Raw genomic sequence first — 26,445 nt, 5'->3', positions numbered from 1 at the left:
CTCTCTCTCTCTCTCTCTCTCTCTCTCTCTCTCTCTCTCTTTCTCTCTCTCTCTTTGTTGCGCCATGAGTTTTCCCGCGCGACGAATAATCTCGCGTTTTGTTGATCGTCGTACTACACGTCGTAGAGACGTAGTACGGTAACGTAGTACGCTATCGTCTCAGCCATAATCGAGAACAACGATAACGCGAATGAAAAAATACGATAGCGATAATATTAAAAGATCTACGTCGCCTAGAGACGCTCTCCTCAACTTCGGCCTCTACAGTATTTACTCAGTGACATATCGTAACTAATTTCTAACGCGCCTCTCTCAAATATCGCCCCGTTACTTTTATTCTTTCGAGAAACAACACGCGAGAAACAAAAATCTACAAGATAACGTAACGTCAACGAAAAAAGATCGTTTGCTTACTGTGAAAATATAAATTTTTTAGTAAACAGCTATTAGCAATTTGCTTCCATAAGCATCGCTCGATTTGATGCTTATAAATAGATATGGTTAAATAATTTTAACAAAATCAGCATAACTGAGAACGAACCATTTTAAATTTCTTTAGCCGAGATTCCAACCGAAATATTTGAAATATGTGCTAAATTAATCAAAAATGATTCGAATCTCGGCCAAATAGAGAGAGAGAGAGAGAGAGAGAGAGAGAGAGAGAGAGAGAGAGAGAGAGAGAGAGAGAGAGAGAGAGAGAGAGAGAGAGAGAGAGAGAGAGAGAGAGAGAAAGAGAAATCTGGCAATTTTAATTAAAATTTTAACAAAATCGGCATAGCTGAGACACGAACCATTCTAAATTTCTTTAGCCGAGATTCCATCCAAACTATTTGAAATCTGTGTTAAACTAGTCAAACTCGGCCAAACCGAGAAATTATTTGTATAAATAGTTTTTCTCAACTTTTTACATGTCTTGTTTAAACATTTTATTATTTATACAAATAATTTTACATATTTGACTTCATATTTATAATCAACAAACAAAAAACGCCTATATCTTGTATTCAATTTTATTTCTTACGCATTTTTGTTGCACTTGTTAATGATAGAAGTGAGAATATTAAAAAGCTATAAACTGCTCGTGAAACTCAAAGTGGGTCAAAATAGAAAAATATAACTTAAATATTTTTTGTACTTCTACACTTATGCCAAATTAGAAAGAAATCGGAATGTACCTTTTGGGTAAGTTTACTTGTGACTAATCCACATTGAAGATCTCGAGGAGAGGTTGTTTGAGTCGTAAAAAGGCATAATAATGCTTGGTCGAAACACGAAACTCTACCTGGTGGTTTGATGCTCGTGCCGTTCTTAGCAGAGCATTATGGAGCACGAGAAGGAAGAGAGTGAATGCGTGGGTTCAGCGAGGTGATAAAAGCGTGCCCGGCTTGATTGACGCTCCCGTGGCGCTGATTTCCTAACTCTAATCAATTTTACCGACAAATGAGCCTCCCGCAACGGTACCGTGCTCTTACGAAATCCATCATGTCATATACAGTGTCCCGGAAACTCAGCATGACTATGGTATTTTCTATTGAATTTTTTAAGACGATCTTCTTATTAAGGAATGCTTCAGGAAGCACGCGCTTCTTCATTATTCATTGACTATGCACGAAATTAAATCAAATAAAAATCAATTTAGTATGAAATATTACGGTCGAAAATTGAAATTTTATTAATTCGACTCACGAGATAACGAAATTTTTATTTAATTAATGGCCTTGTCGAAGTCATTCATTTAAAAGAGTGAAGGAGAGCTCTTTACATTTTAACGTCGAATAATTGTGAAATATTAAAATCACATACAGTACGAAAAGCAAATGTCAAAGTTGAAAATTAAAATTCTGTTAATTCGACTTCACTTAAGAGACGACGAATTTTTTATTTAATTGAAAGTCTCTCCAAAGTCTGAGTCATTTAGAGACACAGCTCTCTACATTGAAAATTAAAAATTAAAATTCTGTCAATTCGCCTAAGAGACGACAAAATTTTCATTTAATTGAAAGTCTGAGTAATTCATTTAGACGTCTCTCTATATTTTAACATCGAATAACTGTGCAATTATGGCCGTCGGTCCGTAATTAATTCTGGCAAAGGACGGATCGCCTCCGAGAGTTCTATATGCGGAAAATACCATATGCCAGCGTCATTATTTTTCGGGACGTATGCACACGCGATCCATTCTAGCGTCCATCACGATTCGTATCGACGTTGCGGCTCCTCGCTTGATAATTATGCGCCGTCGCGTCAGAAGATTGTTTCCGTCAGGTTGAATTTGACTGATGCGCCGCGGCCGTCGTTTCTCCGTCGAATGGTATCGACGTGTTTCAGTTGCTAGGACTGATGATGAATGATACATGGCAATTACAAGCGCTCGAGAGCCGCGAATGATTGATTCGCTGCGGAAGATTATTGCACGATACGGCCTTATTCGCGTATGCTGTCTCGCTTGTCCCAATCTCGATCCGGAAAACCATTCTGCAAATCAAATGCGTGGAGAGCGACGAGTTGACCACATTGCGATCACTTCGCGATCACTTCCGTGCTCCCCCGTATCGAAATTATGCAAAGCGCGAACGACAAATCGCGCAGTCGGTGGAAATTTACATGGAGGTTCGTACTTTGACAAGGATTAGGCGCTATTTGCCCAACGAATTAACACACACGGCCTGAAAAATAACACGAAATTTATCTAATCTCCGCCCGATATTCCGTCTCGTCTCGTCTCGTATCAGAAGATCAACACGATGTATGTAGCTCTTGAAACGTAGCCATGCAACTCCTTTATGAGACCTAAGTTTTGTGTGTGCGCGATATACCCCGTTACTTTCTCATTACCTTTTTATTTAGAAGGCCACGGAGTGCCAATAAATACGGGACTCTAGCCAATCGGAGAGGTGGAAGCGCACTCACCAACGGCAGCTGCACCGGCTGTGCTAATATTTGGCAGACACCTCCAGTCTCGCCCGAAGATAACCGCGAAATCGTAATCTCGCTTGATATTTCAAGTCACCTCGTTGGCCGTGCGTAGAAATTTGCAAAGTCAAGTTGCGACCGCGCGTGAGAGACCTTCGAGCGGCACCTGCAATATATTTCCGTGAAAGAAAAACGTGCCACTCGATGGATACACATGCGACGTCGCGAATTCTCTGAGGCAACATGCGATCATTCAGAAAATCGTTTGGAAGCTTATCTTCTCCCTTATGCTGTATAAAATATTTTTTTTGTTTATAAATCGTATGCGTATCGTGTCCCGGATACGTGTTCAACGTCGTGATATTCGTTGATAATTGAGATAAACGATCGTTTTCGCGAGCTCGCTCATTAGTAAAAGATCCGGCAGTTCCCGTGCGTAAAAAGATTTCGGTAATTACCAGCGCAAGAAGGATCGGATACGAATCAGCCAGACTCCGTAACAATAGCGGAGGCCTCGCTGGAATAATAAATCTCCATTAGAGACTACCCGCGAAGATCGTCGAAGGTACATCGACCTCGACCACGTTCACGGCATATTCCGGGATTAACGAGCTGGACGGGGAATTAATTCCGATCCAGATATTACCCGCGATACGTGGCTCGTGCCGTCGGGGATTTATTCAATCTCGAGAGAGTAAAGCATGACCGGTGAGCTCCGTGAAAAACACCTCGTTTTCGTCATTTTCTAAAACTTTCATCTTCTATGACTGAATAAGCATAAGAAGCTCTAACAACGTTTGATACGTAGAAATTATATTTTTTTGCGGAAATAACCTGGCACACTAAAAAATATAACTCTACTGCTAAGAAGAACGATTACTCAGTTTATTTTCCTTTGAAGTTATATTCAACAAATAATATTTCCTTGATAATAGTCGTGAAATATGCTCATCACAAGTTGTTCTGAAAAAAAAATTCATTCTGTTTTCAAAAATATTATAAAACTTAATCGAAGAAAGAGTTCTATGTAATAAGCAATTTTTGTTTCAATTTAATATTCACGATTGAAATGATAAACTTACTAGGATTCAGAGTGTATTTTGAATAAATATTTGATACTTGTGATAGATTCGCGAATATATATAAACTTTATAAAACACTTGAAACATAACATTGGCTCGAATACGATACATATTTTTCCGTGCGCATAACTAGTTAAAAAACACTCGATCCGATCTCTCTCGAGCCAGACTATTCCGTTATCCAGACTTATAACTCGTAATCGGGCCGAATCATCATCGGCGTTCACTCGCGGCGTTGCGTGAGACTTTTCACGTGCGCGCTCGTCACGTCGTTTATTATTTCGAGCACGAGCGGGATCGCAGTCGGGAAGTGGAGTCACGATGATACGTGCTTACGCTCGGTCTAAATTATGAAAGCAATTAATATGGACCGGTAGCGCCTGGCGAGACGCGCGGTTCTGCGTGGCATCGTGCAAGCGAAGCACTCGATCGCGATCGATGGACTCCTCTCGCTGCCCTCGCGGTAAACAGCCCCTTGAATCGTAAAGAGGGGGCTTATTTATGAAGAGGGTGGAATCGCTAACGGCCGGGGAATACACGTTTATCGCGGGGTGGCGATTAATGGGCTCGGTGCGCGGCGATTTGCAAGCGCGCGAATTATGACGGCGAGGCAGCTTTAATCGCCGCTCGCTGCACGTTGCAGTGAGCCACCACAAGTGGTGCGTGGTCGCGATACCACAAACTTCAAATGCCCCTCGAAATTTACAGTGAGACGAACGTTTTGCTCCTTGATCGATTTATCCTCCATAGTTTTTTTTTTCTTTCTTCTTTTTCATCGATCCTCTATCGAATGTACGCGCAGACGAGTGTGAAGAACAAGCGACAAAGATTTAATTGACTTCAAGTCGGATTTTTTCTTTTCCGCGCTACGTTTCTCACCGACGACAACGACAGGTGATATTAATAAATGCCACCGAATCCAAACGCGACGTTCAGATCCTAATCTCCTCGAAAGTCGGTCCAGTTGCGCGTTGATTAATCTCAAGTAGAATCGCCTTGACGGCTACGAACGGTCGGATTAATACCGCCGAGCCTGAGAAGGAAGGTACGCGCGCCGTGGTTTCTTTTCAGTGTAAACGAATTCAAAAGTATAATAGCGTCCACGACCAGAGACACAGAGAGACCATCGACCACGCGGTCATAGCACGCGCGCGAACGCCCACGTGAGAAGGCGAGGAACATTACGGTGCACCTTAAATTAAATCGAGATCCCTGTGGCAACACGGTGGCGTAATATCATCCGTAGTGTCCCATAAAGTATTATCGCGATCGACGAAGTAATCCCGATACGAGGAACGGCAGGCGCTTCCACTCACGCCAATGGCGTTTCCCTAAACGGCTGTCGCGTTTTCGTCACGGCTGATATTTGTGATATTTCGGATTCGCCTCCCAACTAATTGACGGTTTCTTCAGCTTGTTCCTGATTAAAACGTTCGGTAGCCCGGTCTCGGAGACTTTCTACCTTGAGACCCCAAAGTACGTCTCATCCTAACGACGAATAAAAATGACTCAAGTTAGAACACCGAAGCGCTTTTACGTCTGAGTTATACCTGATTCATTGCTCGTGGTTTTAAGGCAGTATTTATAGTCAAACCTTACATTTAAGATCATCTTAAGTTCATCCTTAGATGCTACACGGACGGTTTCATCGGCTATAAAGCATCTGAAAAGAAACTTAAGACGATTTTAAATATTAAATTAGACTATAAAAATACAGTCCTCAAGTCGTCTTTTCTATACGGAAGAAGTTTAGTTGGATTAAGCAAATTTCTAGAAAAAATATGAACGAACCAGAAATCCCATTGAAGTTGGCAGAATTTTCCTGTCTGGTTCACACTTTATTAGAAACTAATTAATCCAAACATCTAAACATTTTTTCCGCGCAATAACCCACGATGGGGGAGGTGATGCATCGAGAAAGATGCAGCTGCACGAAATCCTAAAATTCCCCCGATTCATTCGTCCGTTTGTTCGTACGTGCGTTTGCTCGCTCGCTCGCGAACTGCAAACGGGTCGCGATATCGCGATCTGCCGAGGTCCGGCCGAAGAACGAGGAGCTACTCGGGGGCAATCGATAAGCTCTCCGCGCCGTCCACGTTGACTACAAATCAACGCAGACGTGAAGGGACCCCGTCCGCCGTAAGGGCCATTAAAGCGCATTCTCCATAAAATATTTTATCCGGCTCGCGGATCGATTTGAAATCCGTAGAGCGCGCCTCGCTCCGGCCCGCGGTCTGACCACGACGACGACGACGACGACGACGTCGGCGACGGCGGCGGTGGCCGTGGCCTTTTTCGGCGCACCAAATTCATAAATAATGGCTAAAGACCGACGCACGGCTCCCTCGTGCATCACGGTCCGGATTTGTAGTCTTTAAGCCTTTTAAGGTTTTTGTGCGCGCGAGCGCGTTCCAGGCTTGTCTTTATAATCGCCGCGAACGGGGCCCACGAAGGAGACGGTCGGGGCACGACGCGATCGATCAGCCATGTCGCGAAAACATATCCAGAAACACATTTTAACGCGTGTCCCGCCACTCGCGTCGACACCTGAGTGCCTTTCCTTCTACAGCCTTTCGAATTTGACTCGTTAAGGTAAAAGTATCGATACCTGAACACTGATAACATTGATAACCTAACTCTGAACATTCTTATTGCTTTGGTCTTTAAACACGAATATTTAAACTTTCAATTGAGAATTATATACATATATTGAGTATATACATACATTTTACGTTGAAAGTTGTAATATTGGTACTTAAAAACCAAAACAATAAGAATGTCCCGAGTGTTTCTAGCGTCCAGGCATTGGTTTATCTTTTATTGCTTTATACCGTGAAAAGCATTAGTCGTTTGAACAGCGCGCTGCGTTCCACGGTAATTTACCGTAGAGCTCGAATTTGTTTTATTTAAGGAATTGTGCGAGTATATCGTATTTTTCTTCTCGGAATAAATCGATCATTTATTACGTAAGTTTTTACGCATTATTCAACGCGTTAAACTTATTCCGAGACCTGCACGTTCGCAAGTCCACGAATCCTTTCTCGTTGGGATTCTAGTCGTTACACCGTCGGGCACCGCGCGCATTTGTTACCCCGCCGCGTTCATATTCTCCGTAGCCCCGACATAGTCCAAAGCCTCGTCTTTTCTTCTCGTCAACTCGGCTGGCGCGAGAGAGCAAGTGGAATAAGCGAAGATAACGGGAACGACGGCCGACACGGATGACAGCTATTTCTTTCGAGGATCTTCCCGCGTCCATCCTGCGCTCTCGCGAGACGCGTTCTATATATTCTATTGTGCACTGCGCGAGTATTTCTCTGAGAGAGCTCTCTCCTCCCCCCCCCCTCTCTCTCTCTCTCTCGCGTTCTTTTCACACAATATCGCCCGAGAATCCCGACTTCAAAAACTGCTCACATTCATAGGCGCGCGCGCGCGTTACAGTTTGCCCATTTTTTCCTCGAGGCGCTCGCTATTCGTCAATTAGTTCCGGCCGGTCCCAGCTGAATGAGCCGCGCTTGAAAAATCGCGTCGACATTATTTTAAGGAAGCGAGAGTCATTGGCCGAGCGCGACGTAATCCGGCGCGAAAGACGTTTTCTCTAGTCGTCGGGCTTTGTCGCGCGATTTACACGGTACTTCTTCGAGCTCTCGATTTACATGGTGGTATTTTCGTCCTTCTCTTTTTTTCGAGCGCGATCCTTACGGCATCTACTCGAGTGCTATTTTCGGACGAACGTCGTCGGTTCGGCCAGTTTCGGGACCGCGACAGGTGGATGAAGGTGGTTGAAGGATGCGCGCGACATTCGTGGAAAAGTTTGAATTATTATTACCCGTCGCGGAGGCTCTCGGCGACGCGGCCGCCATGGATTCCGGCCAGTCGGATATCGGGGACACTGCGGTCGCTAAATGCGCGCGATTCATTGGGTCATCCGCCGCTTTTAATTGCGATGCGGAATCTTCTCGTGAGACTATACTCCCCGGGTCGGACGCGAAACGTCCCACCCAAAATCCGAAACAGGTTTCGAGATTGAGAGGGATAAGCGAGATTTCCGAGCCGCCTCGAGAACCGTCCCGAGCTTTCGCCGTGGCGTTACTCGTCCGAAAGCTGTCGGTAGGTTCCTCAGGTCGCGCTGCGCGGTAATCCTATACGTCTTAAGAAACTGGTTTCCGCACGACGTGTTGCGGGTAGCGCGCAAAACAAATTAATAACAAGAACATCATAACCACGGCTCCAAGGCTGCTCCGGGAGAGAGAGAGAAAAAGAGAGAGAGAGAGAGAGACGCTCACGAGCCGCAGCTGCTATACCGGGTGAGCGAGCTGGCTCCATTGTTGTTCTCGGAACTAAATCTTTCCCGAAGACATCGAACCGCGGTTCGAAGTCGTGGCTTCTCGATTGCATTGTTCTTTCAGCGAGATTGCCCTCTGCAGTCTCTTTGCGGGAGTGCGATGTGAAATCGCGCATTCGTTATATCGTTCGAACGAAGGAGAGGTACACATCGCCACTCGACCGCCTGTATAATATGCGGAACAAATAGGATACGGAGAAAAAGAGAGCGCTACGTGCGGCTGTTTAAGGCGCTCGAGAAAAGTGTCCCGTTTAATTTGGAGCATTTGTGTATTCGGAACGCGGTCGACCGCGCGAATCACGCGCGATATAAACAATAATATCGCACACGCGCGCGGATCGTGCTTAGGCTCATTGTTGGGCGGTTGCGTTAGACGCGAACCGGAGAAGTTAGGAGCGAGAGGAAAAACAACTGTCGCATTGTGCGGTGAGGTAATCCGTTGTACGGCCCCTCCCCCGACTATCGATATACTGCTACTAGGTCACGTAATCCGCCTCTCCCGTACTACGTGTGTGTATATCGGTTAGTTATTTATGCGCCCCACTCTGCGTACACACCTCTTGAGTAGTAATCGCTCGTGCACGAAAGACGATCGGGGATGAAAACGCGACGTGAGATAAACCTGTATTTTCCATGATTGTTAATTTATCTTGTGGCATCCGATTTCTCACGCGTGTCAAGTGCAACGCGCATACTGCAATTTTTATGAGAATATACCACTCGATATTCGGAGTATAAAATCCCTGCGAGCTGATGTTTAATATCTTCCGTCTCGCGATATCGTATCTTGGAGATTTAACAGATTAAGAGCGAGAAGAAAATACTCGGAAGTTTATTAGTGAGATATAAAGTTTATCTCGCTGTGTGAAGTAAATTTTTATCCCTCAAACAAATTCTCAAGTAGTTTTCTCTCAGTGCACATGGAGTCTGTGTGAGACAGCTGAATCTCGTTGCAACGTATGGATACCTAAAAGTGTAACTGCCAGTAGACACATACTCAGCTGTGAAACCGATGTAGCAGCAAAGATTTCAGTCGCAGCGGCGAATCTTTCATTACAGCGACAAATGCATTATCACCAAACCATGCGGCGGTAAATTATTCTTCTGTGTACGTATAATTGGCAAAAATTAATCATTTCCCCTCTCTCTTCGGAACAAAGCATCGAGAGGAAAGTCGAGTACGCTTTTTTTCTTTTCCATTGTATTCACATCGTGATATATTTCACCTTCTAATTTGATTAATAATCTCCCGGCCATTACACGAGAGTGTCCGTGGCACAAACGAGCAAGATGAAATCTCGGCGTTTTAATTATATACGGCGCTTCGCATATTCATTAACGAATTTCCGCCGGGTCATCGCTTTCGATGCATCAGTCGTATCTCGGCGTGGGATCGGACGCATCTCCTAATACGATACCCGCGAAGAAGTCGCCATCATGCTCGTCAGGTCGGCTTTTGCCGCGCCGTTTCTTCGGGTTCGATCTCCCATTCGATCTTCGAAGGTCGACGGTGGTCCAGCGTCGGTAAGGTAAGGGCAAGCCGGATCGGTACTTTTCAGGACAACAATGGCTGACTCATGCGATATCGTATCTGCCTGATGCACGGTCCACGAGTAATATTAACTGCGAAACTATTATCGCGATCGAACGTCGATTTACTCGCGAGGGAGGCCGCAACGAATGCACGTTCGCCGCGCGTTCTTAACGTATTTATTCGCCGTTCGAGCTCTGTTCGCGAGCTCTTCGTGTTTGCGAAAAATTGCCGTGGGAGAGAACCGACGAAAGAACACGGTTCCCCGTGTTGCAACCTGGGTTGTTTGCGCGAGTTTTGGAGAAACAGCAGGCACGGTCTCCGGTGTTTATTCGGGCATGGACGATTTGAATCGGTCATTTATCACCGGATCAGGTTGCCCGTGTTTACCAGATCGCTCGAGGTCGATCAATTTGAACCGCATTTATTCATACGATACGTGGACGTGGACGCTGGTGGTAAAGTTCTCACATTGTGCGCAACAGAGCAGAACGAAATTACGTGTCACTAAATATTCCGCTTCTAGGGTGATTGTGATTTCGGCTCGTTGTCGAAGAGGATATGATTTGTTTGGGGAAGTCCGGCTTTTCGAGCGAATTCGGTTTCTGTTCATCTTTTGTAACATTACATAAAGACTAATCGTCTCGCAATTACTCACGAATCGACTGTGCACAGTAAATGTCACCTCGACGACGTTGCGCTGAGTATCTCGAAGACGAACGTCCATAAACGCTGGAGATGGTCCACGGCAGGTCCCTCGGACGGTTCCTTCGACGTAGGACGCACAAAAAGGCGGGTTAGCATTTCAAATTAATTACTCCACGGGCTAGAGAAACCGTCCGGAGGACGGGAGTGAAATGGCAAGGACGAGAGCGTCCTGCCACCTGGGACCAACAGTTCCCCGGGCATATTTGCATGCGACATGACGGTAGAATGCGGCACCGATCGCCTCTCGACACACCACGATTCCCCTCCCTTCGATCCTGTCGTCCTTTTTGCCGCCGCCCTCCCGCGGACGAATCTTTAAAGGCTGTTTTCGTCCTGCCGCTTGATCCAAAGGTGGATAACGCGTACGTTTACGCAAAAGCGGGGGTTACCGAGTGGTATAACGACGTGGAATAATGGACGGGAAACGATCATCCACAGTCGGGCACCTTTGTTAATTATTCTAATTAGAGGCGAGCCGACGCGGCCTCTAGACGACCCATGTAAACGACGCATGTAATGGCCACACGTAGGCGATCGATTGAAAGAGAAAGAGCACGTCAGAGAACGACGGGGCTTGTCTCATTTACTAGTTATCCTTATTTCTCGCGTTTTATCTCGTCCCTCCAGTAAGAGTAATCAAATCGCGGCGAACGTTTCTCGACTCTGGATCGAGTGTCTACGACGTAACGTCTGTGTTATTTCCCTTCTAGAGTTTTTACGTCATGACCATAACGCGCTTGAAATGGATTCCGCGAACGCGCCCAAAAGGACGTTAAACCGACCGCGCACTGAAACCCTCTCGCAGGATAACCATATCCCGATAATCCTCCGACGAGATCTCCTCTGATATCTCCTCTTTCTTCGGCGAGACGAGAACCCCGGCCGACGATAAGGCAACGCCAGAGAAGTCGAAGAAGAATAAGACGATGATGAAGACGAAGGAGAAAGGAGCGCGTCATGGCGCATGCGGCGATTCAGCCGCGATAAACTTTAACGCGCCTGGAATGTCGGGCTCGCCGAGTGGGCAATTATAAGTCTCGTGTCTTGATCCTGAGGACTGAGAGATGCTCTTTACGAGGAGGCGAGGAAGAAGCTACACAGCGGTAGAATGGCTGCCGATGATCTTCGTTCTCTTGCGAAGAAGGACGAGCGACGATAGCTGCTCGACGTTCCCGACGACGAACGGTTGTCGCCAATCGGTTGCCACCAGTATCTTCCTGATACCGCGACGAGAAAGCCCGAGAGACGAGCGAGAAAGAGGCTGCAGAGTGACTATTGTCTAACGGCACATCAGCGAATGTATTTTCGCCTGCCTTTAGACGCAACTCCTCTCAGAACTCGACAATGAATCGAGACGGCTCGCACCAAGCCCTTTAGTTCTTGATAAATCTTCGCTGAGAAAAGATCACCTCCCGCAGAGTTCGGCGAGGAGATACCGTCCTGTCGTCCTGCCGAGCCACTCGGACCGGCCACTTCGTGCAATGTGCGCGCTGCGATACGAAGCGATACGAGAGCGCAAATGCAGGCTCGGAACGAGAGATCGACAGGATCCATTAGCGGCGGGAGATAGCAAGGACGTCGGAGGAGGCACTGACCGAAATGAGCCCGATGGAGTATTTTATTCCCGACCGGTCTCTCTCGGGGAGGAAGGAGAAAGAAAGAAGGAGAGAGAGAGAGAGAGAGAGAGAGAAATAAGCCGCGCCGCCGGAGGTCCTCGCAGCCACCGATTACCGTTAACGTCCAGTCTCCGCGTGCCTTCGGGGGTGCTTCTAAAGCCCCTCTAAACACTCGGAAATACGACCCCGCGGCCCAAGGATGCATTCTGCGACGTAACTCGCAAGCGAGCGGTAGGAAGCAGCGGCGCACGTTTCGCGCCCCGTATAATAAATGCGCGCCACGAGTGGCGAATGCAAATGCGCGTTGCACTCCTTGAGTACCTCGGAAGAACGCGGCTTATCCTCACGTCGGTGCGAGTGTGGGTGGCGCGGCAGAAAGGAGGAAGGGAGGGAAAATGCAATAAATTATTTTAGTAAGCCGACCAGGACGGCTGGTCCTTCCGACGGGAACTAATGTGGCCGAACTCGCCACCGGTCGAACGTACAGCTGACGCAAATGTTAATCGCGTTTTTGGCCGCGTCCCCGCCGAATAAGCCTCAAGACGCCTCACGAAATATCTTCTCTCCATTTGTGTTCGCAGAAAAGAACAAAAGAATCGCCAAAGATATTTCTTAAATGCCGTTGAATGCGTCTTTTCTTCCCGGTTCTTGTCCCTTCCTCAGCTAAGCTGATACAGCACACGCACGAGAGAATTAACCAAACCTTCCTCCTCTTTTCTGTTTCAGGTAAGTCCACGAGGCAGGTTCTACCGGAGTCGGTCGTCGAGCTCAAGGGCGGTAATGCACCGGACTCGGCAGATAACCATCGGGGAAGTTCGTTAGCGTGAGCGCACGATATATGTATAAACTAAAAATATAATAGTCGTTGGTCACTTTTCGGGGAAGAGGGTGCAACCATCTCGCTCTTGCGTTGCACCACGTGAGCAACCATGTGAGCAAGCGCGTAACCATTTTCCTCGAAGCGTTGAGAGATCAGGAGGGTAGATTAACGGATGGGTACACGTGTCGAGCCGAGATTGACACGAGATCTCGCTGGTAAGGTATCCCATGTGTGTGTGTGTGTTGGAGCGCATCTATCAAGAACGGAGGAAAAACTCCCGTTGTATAAATATTACGGCATAATTTGCATATCTTCACTGAACGAATGCCAGCGTAAAGCGATGTTCACGAGACCGTTCAGATCTGCCGCGTTTTCTGTTACCTCGGGTACGTCGTTACGCGAAATTGTCGGTCAATATTCCGGAATCCGCGAATTCCGTGGATGAAAGGAAACGCGAGGAATCTGGAACGCTCTGTAATTGAACGCTCATAGCTCGCTAACGATGGAAATGTTCATTGCCGCTCCTTTCGCCTAACCGACCGACGTTTCTTACATTTGTCCCAATAACGAATTCTGAGTCGTTTTTTTCAGAAGAACAACGTCCGGTAAATCAACTTGTGTGACACGCACTACCGTGTATCGCACCAATATACGCGATTGGCACGTAGCACAGCGACTGACAGCGTTCATTCGAATGCAAAATTGTCCACTGTTGTTCCATCGAACGGCGCGCGGGCGCTCTCGTTTATTTATTGTTCCCGCCGCGAAGTATAATCTGCCGTTTTCTCCACGACGGCACGACGGGTCGCTCGATAGATTTGCCGGGCAGATTAGGACCCGCCGCAAAACCCGGGCTGACAGGACGCGTCTCGCTCGCGCGTTTTACAAGTTGTTTTACAACCTGGGACTCACCGCACGCTGAGAGCGGAGCGACCGAGAACTACCGCTCTTCTCGGTCGCAGAAGCGGGCATTCGGCTACTCGGATTCGTTTCTAAACGTCGTCCTGTCGGCGCCACCGCTTAACATTCCTTAAATATGCTCCCTTCAGGATCACGCATTTTCCCGAAAGATCAAATTTACATTTTCTTTCACGTGTCGCGCGATCGCGCGAAATAATCTGAAAAGATGCGCCAACGCGACGGGAATTTGGAATATGGAGAAAAGATATTTACTGTTTACCATTATTATTTGTCGTGTTTATCGTTTATCTCGAATTTGTGACACTTATCTCCCTCGGGATCTCTCTCAAGCCGGCCAGTTCGCTTCAGGCAACGTTGCTCGGAGCTGGTGATCAGATCATTAGCTTTACAGCAATTAAGAGATTACTCGCGTTACATAAACGTAAATACCGACTTTGGTATTCATAATCGCGTGTGGCGCCAGTATTCCGCGCTACTGGTAATACTGGATATTCCGGAATATTATATTCCGTCTACGGACGCGTGTATCGAGATTTTTCAAACCACCAGTGTAACGTTAAATATTCATAAAAGCGGATTATTCGCCGTTGGTGGACCGCTTTTACCCGAGGAATATGTTTTTTCCCCCTGAACGCGCCGCACCGAAAATAGTCGGCCGTAATGTTATTCAGACGCGTCAGCCGAAAGTATTGTGTCCACCCATAACTCTTTTTATTTCCTCTCAAGATTCAGTACGGAGATTTAATATGTGGAAGGAGGAAAAAATCGAAAGTAAAACCGTTGGAGATGAGTTTACAAAACAAGTTTTTAGATGTCAGTGCTGGATAATAATGGAATATAAGATAGTCGGTGGATTTTCGTGGAAATTTTTGAGGAAAATGGCATCGGATTGACGAGTGTCACACGATTTCACGACGTCCTCGTTGTTTGTTACGACTTTCGAACGCGATGTAAACGTGACTAGGGCGCGTCGTGGCGATAGGCGCGCGCGATTTCGTGCGCGTTTATAGCGACGGACGCGCCGTTCGCCACAACGAGGGCCCTTCGTAGGGCCACTCGTGGTATTACGACTCGGTGAACAACCGCCTCAATTATCAAGCTCACTCGCAGCAACATTGTTTACAACGGCCTGGTGCCGTAAGAAGTATTTATCTACGGGTCTATCCCGGTGACAGCTTTACTGCCCGTTCACGCGCACGTCGCGCTCGGCGAACGAAGTTTACGCACGACGTGAGCGCGCACAAAGCGCTCGTTCTCTCCTCTCGGTGAATAATTCTTCATTAATCTTCGGGACGAGGCTTCTTTCGCGAAAGAACGCCAATATTAACCACCGATGCTCGCAAGGAAGTGCCTTGGTTATTTGCATACACGACCGCGGGTGAACGACCGTTGATGAGGCATTTTTCAAGTTCACATGCGATGATTGAATTGAATGACCTTTCACCTGCAACTTTCATCAACGGCGCAGAGAATTGTTCACCCAAGGTTCAGTAAAGTAAGGAATAACGTAGCGTAAGGTATCCGCCGATCGAGTTTCGCGCCGAGGAGGACGAGAGATAAATCTCGGAGAGCGTCCGTTTCACGATCCTTCCTCAAATCTGCAAGGGCTCCGAGAAAGGACAGATTCTTAGGACCTCGCGGCGACCTTCCGTCCCCGAAATCCTCGTCGAGAGATATGGCTAAATGTCGCCGATAGGAAAAGGAATAGAACGCATGGATGCATCCTTTTAGGACCTTCCTTCTCTTCCCGCTACCTAGTTAGCATCCTCGCCGATGGAGAATTCTTTTGTTTCCCGCCGGTGGAACCCCCAGTCGAGATCCTATCTGACGTAAATAATTATCCTGGAACCTGGCAGATGCTGCGAGAGAGTTGCTCTCTCCCTCTCCCGCTCTCCTCTTGTTCTTGAGAGAAGGAGAGAAGACTCCGCGGCATTGGAAGCCCCGGCGGGAGAGACATTTTTGTTTTAATCGAGAATCCTGTTTATCTTTGGCACACTGGCTGTACGCACAGGGAATATTCAGGATTCTTCGGAACGGGAAAAAAGGGATAATAGACGGCAATATCGACTTGTTATCCGTAATCCGGCAATGAGGATTCTCGCGGCGACGAGTTCTTGTCTTAATTAAGGCAGCCGCGAGCGATTTTTACGCCGCCTCACCGCGGGCGTAATAGCGAGGACGATTAACAAGGATACGTTAAAGTCGCGAATCAAGCAGCCGAACGATAACTTCCGTTCGAACGAGCGCGAGAACGGGCCGCACGGCGTACAAGCTCGCTCTTTGAGGGAGGATCTCCCGGACCTGCCAATTACGTATATTATTATGTATTGATTTTTTTATGCATCCTCGCTGAACACGTGAAACGTGTTCTCTCCTCGGCGAACTCGATACGGCGATTATCGGCAGGGCCGCTGCGTGGAAGCGATGATATTTCGGAATGCATTAAACTGTGGATTATTTTCAGATCTGTGAGAAAGAGAACGAGCATCTCTGCCGCGCATGATCGACACTCGCCTGTCGCGATGATCAAACGCGCACCTCCTTTCTCCCTTTCAACCCTTTCAAAATTTCATCGGGCCAATCTAACCGGGAGTACACTCGATATTCGTTCACGGCGTCGCAATTATTTTGACCCAGTCAGCATCGTCAGTGGCCGTGTATATTACGACTTATACGCGTCTGAAAGTCAAGAACCACGTTTGCGACGCAAACGCTGCCTAGGATGCGCAGTATTCGCGTCCTATCTCGCGTCTTATCTTGCGAAAATGCACGAGCGATTTCGAAGTATCTCCGCATCTCGTATCCGTCAGAGATCGGCAGGTACGGCCGGATTATCGCTTGCGTAATTTTCTGCCGTATTTCTCGCGTGTGTCGCGATCTGATGCAAAGATTATTACGCGCGCGCGCCCGGCCGTTGTAGCCAATATCTCGCTATCGCCCTTGACGACCGTAATGTCACCCCGAAGGAACAATTTGGAACGCTTTACTCGCGACACACGTTCGTCGCCTCTGGGTCCCTCATGCGTGGCAGGGATGCAATTTATTCTCAGGGTTGGCGCGAGAGCCCGCTGGACCGGGGACACGTCCGAGTTACGTGATCGGCGCTCGACCGGTGATTGACTGTGCTACACGCAGCTATGGATGGATGGATAACAGCCGGCCGGTGAGTGATCACTTTTATTTCGTATGACACGCGTTATTCGCGCGCGGCAATTAAATGCAAATTTCGGGGATTGAATTTAAACGAGGCTCGAGTGGGGCCTGCGATATCGGCAATTTCGCGCTCTATGCGCTCGTTCGCGAGCAACGCGACGATCACGACGAAGCAAAAGAATCTGTCATCGAAAGTATTTATTGTGACGCAGGCGTGCGTTTTATGTTCTCGTAACAATACATCAACCGACGTAGGAGACGCAATTTTACGGGATAACGAATTTGCGGAGCAAGCTCTTTTTCGCGTGCTCGAGAGATCTCGTTGCTTCTTACATTCCTTGATTTATGACTCGGCGTCATGAGGCCTCCGCGAATGGTGCTTCAATTCCGTTCTTCTTGTCCTTCCTGATCGCGCGTAATTTATCGAGTTCGCTCGATCGACCTCGTTTCGAGGCATTTCCAGCAGCATGCGATAGGTCCGGCATCATTGCGTTCACTATTGCATTCGCCGTAGACTTGATTTACGATCGCGAGACCCCAGCGCGATGTCACGCTGATCGCGCAATTATTTCCCTCGAACTCACCTTCCTTCTCCACTCACATCTCTCCATAGATATATTGTAAGGAAATAATGTCGAACGCGAATATCTCGAGGTCCCACGATAAAGAACGCGCTTAGTCCATGTATTTGCCAAAGGAACGGCGAAACGTATCGGTTGCATTTTTCGACCTCTCAACTCTCGAAGCTCGAGCTACGATCAAAAGGGCGAAGAGGGCGAACTGAAGTACAAACCTCCATTGACGACGTCGCGCTCTTCATTCGCACGAATCGTCTACGCGAATCACCTACGTGATCGCGCTTACGTACCTCGCGGTGGATAATAACGGCGAATACCACTCAGGTGCTGTTTTACAACACTGTCCGACGCGCAGCTCGAAAGCTCGCTCGGGTAATGGCTCAGGCGACCTGTAATGGTCGGCTGTTGCGAGCTTCGTTACTTTTCGCTTCTCCTGCTTCTCCTCCTCGTCCTTCCGCTCGCCGTGGTTCGATAAGGCGGGACGGGCCCGATTGGGAATGATCGTTATTATCTGCGAGAGAAACCGACCAACCGACGGACCCCACTCGGCCGGTCTTCCCTTTCGAAAGGCGCACCCCGGGCTACGGGGAGTCCACTCTAATTCGCACTCTATTGCGCGGGCCTCGCGTCTTCTTCTGGGCGCGCGGCGCGGCGCGGCGCCGACCGAGGAAAATCGCGGCACCCGCGGCGCGGCCGTAATTAACGACCTATAATAACGAATGATAATTTATATCGCGCCGCGTGCGGTTATTCGATAAGCTCCGACCAAGCCGATAATTCAAGCTAGACGCTCGGACGCTCGAAGCGACAGCCGGTGCGCTCCCTGCGCGAACCTGTTTCGTCGTCGTCGTCGTCGAGTACTTTTACTCGAGTTATGTAACAGTTCGGAACGTCCTGTTATACATGTATACTCAAGAAGTTATTCGTTTCACTGCTTTCCGTCGTGCTTTAGATGGACGCGATCGTCTAGTCGGTATTTCAGATCGGACAGTTACATTATCCGGCTCTAAACGCGCGTCTCACGTGCTTATATTATACGTCATCTCCCGAATCAGGAATCCGTGCCCTGATATCTGTCTCCCTCTCTGTCTCTCGCATATACACTCCCGACGCGCTGAAACACCGCATTTAATTAGCGCGCGCTAATTAGCACGGCGTTATCTCGTTGATACGAGGTGTCTCGAGAGACACGTGAGGCGTCTCTCCTTTCACCGTTTTTTTTTACAAATGTCCATCTGCTCGCGAGAGCGATTTCGCCTGCGAGCGCGTTGGCCCACGGCCACGAAATCCCGGAGGCACCGTCGAATGTAACAAATCGAGGCCATACCTCTTCCTCGCCGGTGTCCTTGCTCGCTCGGAGTGCCGGCTGACGGCCGTTTCACCGCTTTCCGGGAACGTCGTCGGCGAAGGTGCGAATCGGCACGCAAACTAGATACTAGACACCCAACAGGTGGAACATGGTGGAAAGGGGAGGAAGAGGTGGCGGAGGGGCAGAGGGGGGAAGAAAGGAGAGTCGCGAGGGAACACGAGGAACATTCGCCTCGGCGGCGAAGAATGGCGGCTGCGAAATCCTTGCCGGCGCGATAGCGCCCGGCCTCTTACCGCGAACCGTTACAGAGAACTCGGTAATTATCGTCGTGCTCGAGAGCTAACAATGCCGCCGACTGTCGAAGTCCGCACGACCTGCGAGGCGTGAATATTAGACGTCGCCCGCTAAAAGGCGCTCGCCTGAAAACGCGCACCTACGACTGGCCGGCGCGGCGCGACGTGACGTGCGAAAATCCGGGATTGAGCGCGAGCACGCATCGCGTTTCCTCGGAAGAAGCAGAAAGAGAGACGTCCTTGCCGGGAACGAAACGAGACGAAATGACACGAGACGGCGTGAAATGTCCGCCGCGGTTTTGTTCCGCGCGAGCTACGAGTTGCATGCCCGTCTCGTCGCAGTGAGTCTTTGTGAGAGTCATTGCACGTTCGCGTCGACAATTCTGTCGAGATGGTCGTGTCGTACACTCGGTTGCAAACGATTTGCATATTTTTTATCGAGTGTTTTCGTTGAGTATTCTTTATCGAGTATTTATCATGTGAACTTGCAGCGCTTTTCGAGCAATTGACGGAACGATTGCTGACGTGCATTCAACACGTTGTCGCGTTCTTATTTCATGAGATGTGTGAAAATCACTTCAAAATAATATCCTTTCACTTTGGGGTATAAGTTCTTTCCAAATCTATTGTCACGCTCTGTAGCATCGTTTTGACTTCTTTGACTTACAACGGATTAAGCTAAAAACACCATGTATGTGACTAAAAGTAGGACCAAGATTTCGACTCGGGACATCACTGTCGCGTATCAGTTCGGTTCCAGTACGGTTCGCCGCGGCGAGAGGAACTTATAGGGCGTTAAAACGCCTCGCGTCTCGCATTATTTTCCGCGCGATCTCTTCATAACGGACGATAAATAAAGCGCGATAAGACGAGCAACGTAGGGCTGGCGCGCGATCTCTCTCATCACCCTTGTACTCAATTTGCAATTTTAATGTGCGCCGGGGGATCCCCGGCCGTCAAGTAACTTCGGTGTGCGTTCGCGCCCGCGCAGGGATACGTAACTCGATAGAATAATAATGTAAAACCGATGCAGTTGTGCAAATCGACAATCAAAAGACACCCGATCCCAGACGCTGCAGACGCCCGCGACAATTAGAAACCGAAAGGGCGCCCCGCGCGTGTCCTGGCTAAGAAGATTACACACAGCGATACATATACGATATATCTGTGCGTAGATAATAATGCAAAAAAATAGATATACAGCGCAAACGTTGTTTCTCGCTCAGCTGCATCTCTCACCCTCTCTTTCTCTCTCGCTTCAGCTGACGCACGGTGTAACAACACCGTTAAGCATGACGGAGCGTATCGAGCAGTTTCAGTTCCACGAAACGCAAATGATCTAACACGCTGCGCTTATACGAAGTGTCACGTATCGGTCGTAACAGTAGTAGAGATAGCGCACGCCAGACATGCGCAAATTTTTCCCCCGTAGCGGGGCGGGCGCGATCACCATTACCAAGATAAACAAAGGCGTTGCATTGAGGTAATAATAAGAGCGTCGTGGAAACGTCTCGTCGCCGCTGGAACGACGAGAGGCGACGCGCCTCTCTTCCCGCGGCGGGAATTCCGACGAGGCGGCGGTTACGCGCGACGTGCGGGCCGCACTATCGAAGTTATCACTTTAACGGCCGTAATTGTATTAAAATATATGCGCTCTCTCTCTCATTAGGGCGTCGACGGGAGATTAACGGAGTCTCGGTGCGGGAGCTTATTCATCGGATAATATCGTTCCCCGGGCAATTCGTCGCATCGGCCACGCACGCACGCGTATACGCACACGCACACAGCCACCCCGCGTGTTTACGGGAGGCTTATATAATATTTGAACACGTGACTCTCTCAGGTCGGGTACCCGACGAAACTCACCGTGGACAGCTATGGTTAAGCGATCACGGTCTGTTTGTTTTTTCCATCTGGCGTGGCACGTAGGTATGCATGTATATACATACATACACATATATATATATAATATATATTACGCATGACGGAGATATATATATATATATATATATATATATATATCGTCATGCGGAGATATATATATATATATATATGTATGTATATATATATATATATATATATATATATAAATAATATATCGAGCGAATCGGCCATATTGTCGCGTATGGCGACCTCGCATCGTCGGCGATCGGGCTTGCACGCGTACATGGCTACCGCTACTGTTACGGGGCGAGCCCCGTCAGGTGAAGCGACCGGTATTATTCCCTACATGTAGGACGGTAGTCGTGCCATGTTGACACTCTGTTTCTGAGGTTACGCGCTGCGTGCGCGCGCGCGAGGATCGACGCATTCCTATTTTCTAAATGCCTCGACGCATGTGCCGCGGAAGCAGTTGTCCGTGGCGTCGCGACATGACGTCGGAAAAATCTCCGAGGAAAATTCCGGAGGAACGATTTTGCGCGGTCCCAGGCAGTGGTCGAGGTCAGTGTTACAATCTCGCGATTTCTTTCCGCCGCGCGACCGACGTGTTTGCGTTCGAGTTCGCTCGTATAGGCTACGGTTTACAAACTCGGCGAGGTGGACGCGACAACGGGAGCAAACGCGCGATATCGGGAAGGAGCAACGATTCGCGATATTTGACTTGAACATATGGCTGGAAATATTGATAGCGACCGCGATAAGACGCTAAGAGCGACGAGAACCGCGATTGGTGCGACGCGGCTCGATACGAATGCAATAACCGTTGCAGATAATCGAACTGTGCACGCAGCGGCGTTATCGCACCGTGTACTGCGACGTTATTTCGCCGGCCAAGTGCAGCGCAAATCGCGCGCGATGTGTACACACACACACGATGACGACACGCTGCGCTTTTTTTCCTTGACTTGAATTAGGAAAAGTTCGTGGAATATATATTATATATCGGGTAGACGGTTGGAGCATCTACTCGTGTACATACACGGTACTCACTGTCAAACTGGGTAACATCAGCGCCGTTGAATCAGACAGTATCAGCAGAGCGAGATAAACGCGTATTCCGACGACCTCGTTATCGTCGCGAGCGTTCTAATTTCTCGAACGCCTTTCGAGTGTTTCTGTAAGCGTCGTGTGTCTGTTTAGACTCATTGCGTAACATTGTCCGATATTCGCTCGATCTCAGGTCTAAAACGTGACGCGACATCGTTCTGTCGGAGGGTCCATTCGAGATGAACGGCTGCGTCGCGACGTCTGCGATCGATTTGCACTTGAGGCAACAGCTAGTCATCCGAGCGTCGCGTCTGTGATTAAAAGACTCCGTCGTCACGTTATCTCGACGATACGTTTTATCACGATCAAATATTGATGCGCGTCTCGGAGCTGAAGAAAAGCAAAGTATCTCGCGCGTTTATCGTAATAAACCTCCCTGTAATTTCACCATATCCATAAACTATAATGCGACGAGTTCCAGACGCGCCGCGTTACACCCCTCGTTTCGCGCCGGAGAAGAACGCGCGTCTTTCGCGATGAAGATTTCCCGCGCGCGTGTCATCGCTATGCATCATCGGGGAGACGATCATGAGCGGCTACACGATCCTCGCGAGGAATGCGCGCCAAGGGGTGCGTCCGTTTCGCTATCAATTGCCGAAGGAGAAAAATGTAATGTCGGATTTTCCTCGGTTCTTTCCTCGTTATCGCGATTTTCGAATTCTTTCCCTCGGGCAAAGCGAATAATCATCGACAAGGGACTGGTAGGAAAAATTCCGACGACGCCTATGGCCCTCGTCTGCCTCTTCCCCGAGTCCGCTCGTCCTTCCATCGCGAGATAACGCGCGCAAAATATCCGTTTCATGAACTGCAACGACGACGAAGTCGCTTGCAAGGCGTGCGGATAGACTCGCGAGGGAAAACAACGATGGAAAGAAACACCGCGAGAATGATGGAGAGGATGTGTGTTCTCGCGTAATCGCGTGTGTACGAACGCGTACGAACCCGATATATCGGGTGATTCGCCGCGAATTCTCGCCATTCCTCCGCGACGGAGGACGTTGGTGAAGCTTTCGAAATGAGATTTACTCGGATGAACGGACTGATCGGCACGCTTTAATCCTTTGAATCTGTCATCCTGCTGGAGCGAACTCCAGTGACAATTCATACAAGTGACAAGTCCATCATCCGCTAAGCCGCTCTCCGCGTTGCGAAATCGCCATCTCATCTTGACCTTACAGTTCTAACGATTTATGAAATCATTGGTAAAAAATGGAATTCAAAGAAATATCATTTCTTGCTTGGGAATCCAAGATGCACATGTCGGGAATTGGGGTGCATAAAGTTGATGCGCCTTGACGCACCACCAACGACACGTTGCACTCGGCACGCCTTGGTCACCCTGTATACGCGACGTGTTTTACCCGGTGGATATACGGCGAGCAACCGGCGATAAGGCGCGGCTAAACCCGCCCAATCAGCTATGTTTCACGGTGCTCGCGACATTACCACTTTATATCGCCTCTATCGTTCTCCATATATATTTGCTCGTTCCACGTGCGTGCACGCCGTCGCCGCTCGCACACCCGTACGCACGGCGTGTCATTGCGGCCGTGTGGGTGCGTACACTTTCGCCCGGGATACCCGTGCGCGGGTATGTAAAACGTAAACACCAGGGGGACCGATATCGGCGCAGCGTGGCGCGGCGTGCCCCTGCTTTATGGTGTCGCTGATTCCGTTCCGAGAGGTCGATCTTTACGAGTCAGGAATTTTATCCCCGTGGCGCGGTGCCCCGCGCAGATTATTGACGACGAGCGCGATCGTATTGTTAGCGAAGCTCTCCCCGCAGAAGATAGCCGCGCGCACGAACTAGAAGAAGGCGAGAACACCGTAAAACGAAAACGGTAGCGATTGTTTCCACGCGCGCGTTCCCAACTACCTCCTTTGATCAATTTAAAATTATAGTTTTAATTTATTTAAAAATGATTCACGAAAACTACCCCCAAGTTCTAGTTCTAATTCTAATTGAGAAGTAGGAGGGAGAGTTGTCGAGATCGTACCGGTCTCCTAAATCGAACCTGATTTTTTTAAACGTTTACGACACAAAATAAGATGTAGTCTGACAATTTTTTTATTGCTTATTTATTTCTTTTATTTTTACCCTTAGATGTCATTCATATTCTGTAATAATAAAGATATTTATAAGATACGATTTCTGTAACTCTTTTCCCTACAGAATGGCTGTAGAATTCCTGTGGAATACAAACATCTCGTCGCGAATGATACGCCTCTTCGAGGCGTTGAGCATTTTCCCGTTAATTAGTTTACTTCGTGCAATCCATCGCGGGGAAAGAAAGATATTAACAGCATTCCGTCGTATTTATGATGTACACGTGTCACAGTTCACTCAATTATCGCACAAACTTGGCGAAGGTAGAACGCGCAAACGCACTGGGTGCGGCTCGCATGCACAACCGATCAAATTATCAAATTATCAGCTGGTGTGGCAATAAATAACTACACACGGTCGTAACCCGAACAAAGAGGGCACACGAGGCATGGAAACGTACGTATATTCTTAAAAATAAACGACACTCCCGTTTCGCGAAATGTTCCTCCTCGTTCAGAAACGATAAATTTCGTCGTTCGGTATTCCCGTTCCGGCAGATCGGCCGGGCGTATTCGCCGATCTCGTTACGCCGTCGAATCCCGATTTCCTAACCCCTGCCGAACGCTCCTGGCCTCCAGGTACCCCTTCGCGTACCCATTAACGGTTAATCGTGCGAGACGTCGGTGGTAACGAGTGTGTCGAAATCGCGCGCACGGTGAGAATGGGTGCCACATGTGGCGGGGACAATTGTAAAACGGAGAGTATTGCCTAATCCGACGCGTTCCCGACCGATTGTACGCCTATGCAGCGGCAGGAGAGAGAATCGAGAGCCCCGTGTGGGCGATCTCGGGCTAGACACCGCTCGGTTAGGCACCTATCTCGCGTTGAGTCAGCGATTCCTGACATAATAGCGATCCTCGTCGTCGCGCGCCGAGTCCCCTGCCGCGTCCGTCAACTCCGAGTAGCACCGTTACTCGCTTTGCAGCGTACGTTGCGGTAGCAGCGACGACTTGGAGATTCGCGCGACGCGAGACAGAAATTATTCCAACGGTCGTAGGTAGCGAAATCATTCTAGCAGACGCTCCCACCGAACACCTGGTCCGACCAGAAGTTCAGTTCGCGAAGAGTCCAAAAATTCGGACATTCAGAAACTCAGAAATGTCAAAGCTCTCGGAAGTTGAGAAATTTAGGAATCCAAAGGTAAAAATGTATGAGAATTCATAAGTTTGCCGCGAAATTCTCATTTTCCGATAAAAAATTAACAAACGGATATTTCCGATCAAAGTATTTAAGAATTTTTGTATCCGATTAAATTTAATCAAATACTTTTGAATGGTATTTTGTCAGATAAACCGATGAAAAAATTATAAACCGATATTCCTCATCGGATGTTTCCTGATCGGATACAAGAATTCATCGGTATTTTGATCGGAAATATCAGTTTGTTAATTTCTTACCGAATAATTTTTCTCAGTGGAGGTCTTTTGTCGAACGAATTGCAATACGTGAGGCAATCGTCAGTTGCTCGTCTAAAATTCGCCGAGAGGTAGTCGAAAGAAGAAGGATCGCCGCTTCTGAGGGGGCCCGGTTCGATATTTTGATAGCTCGCATCGCCGCAGATCCGAATACCGCGGTCGTTTTCAACGGACGGCTTGTAATGACCGACGGGGCACTAATAATCGCTGTTATTCAACATGCCGTGCACGAAGGGAACTTTATGGGTATGATCGCTGCTCGCCCCGTAGCTACTCGTGCACGTACAGCTACAGGTTGATCCTAAACTTATACGGCGCAGTTAAATGCCGGCGTATCGTCTCGCCGAGCGTTCTCCTGGATGATTTATTATCGCGACTTGACAGTCCGTACGTAGCGCTCTCTCTGTCTATACCTTTCATTGCGCTCACTTACGCGCCTGATTGCATAAGCTAAGTTCTTATACGCGGTTCTCAATTTACGCGCGACAGACGATTTTTAGAATACAAAGGAAACCTTCGGTAGAATTAACGTCACAAGAGAATGAAAGATTTTCTTCATTTCTCGCGCGAAGTAATTGTACGATTAGCGCAGCGTCGCGTTTTTCACGGAGACATTTTCGTAATTACTCGAGTCAATCAGTCGCGGAATGCTTCGATCTCGCGCGAGAT

At 48.3% G+C, this 26,445-nt stretch overlaps 1 protein-coding gene across 1 annotated transcript in view; it reads left to right on the top strand.

Annotated features, from left to right (window-relative positions):
- Window positions 1–26,445, top strand: part of LOC116853040 (epidermal growth factor receptor) — a 136,940-nt gene that overhangs the window by 42,890 nt on the left and 67,605 nt on the right. The window contains exon 2 of the mRNA XM_032833897.1: window positions 16,398–17,096. The gene's annotated coding sequence lies outside the window, so the exon portion shown is untranslated. The remainder of the gene's footprint in view (window positions 1–16,397; window positions 17,097–26,445) is intronic.

This window comes from Odontomachus brunneus, unplaced genomic scaffold (assembly GCF_010583005.1).
Source record: "Odontomachus brunneus isolate Ranch 3 - 2012 unplaced genomic scaffold, Obru_v1 Obru_scaffold_006, whole genome shotgun sequence".
In the NCBI taxonomy this organism is placed as follows: domain Eukaryota; kingdom Metazoa; phylum Arthropoda; class Insecta; order Hymenoptera; family Formicidae; genus Odontomachus; species Odontomachus brunneus.
Note: the sequence above shows the minus strand (reverse complement) of the source record. Positions and strands in the feature narration are given on the sequence as shown.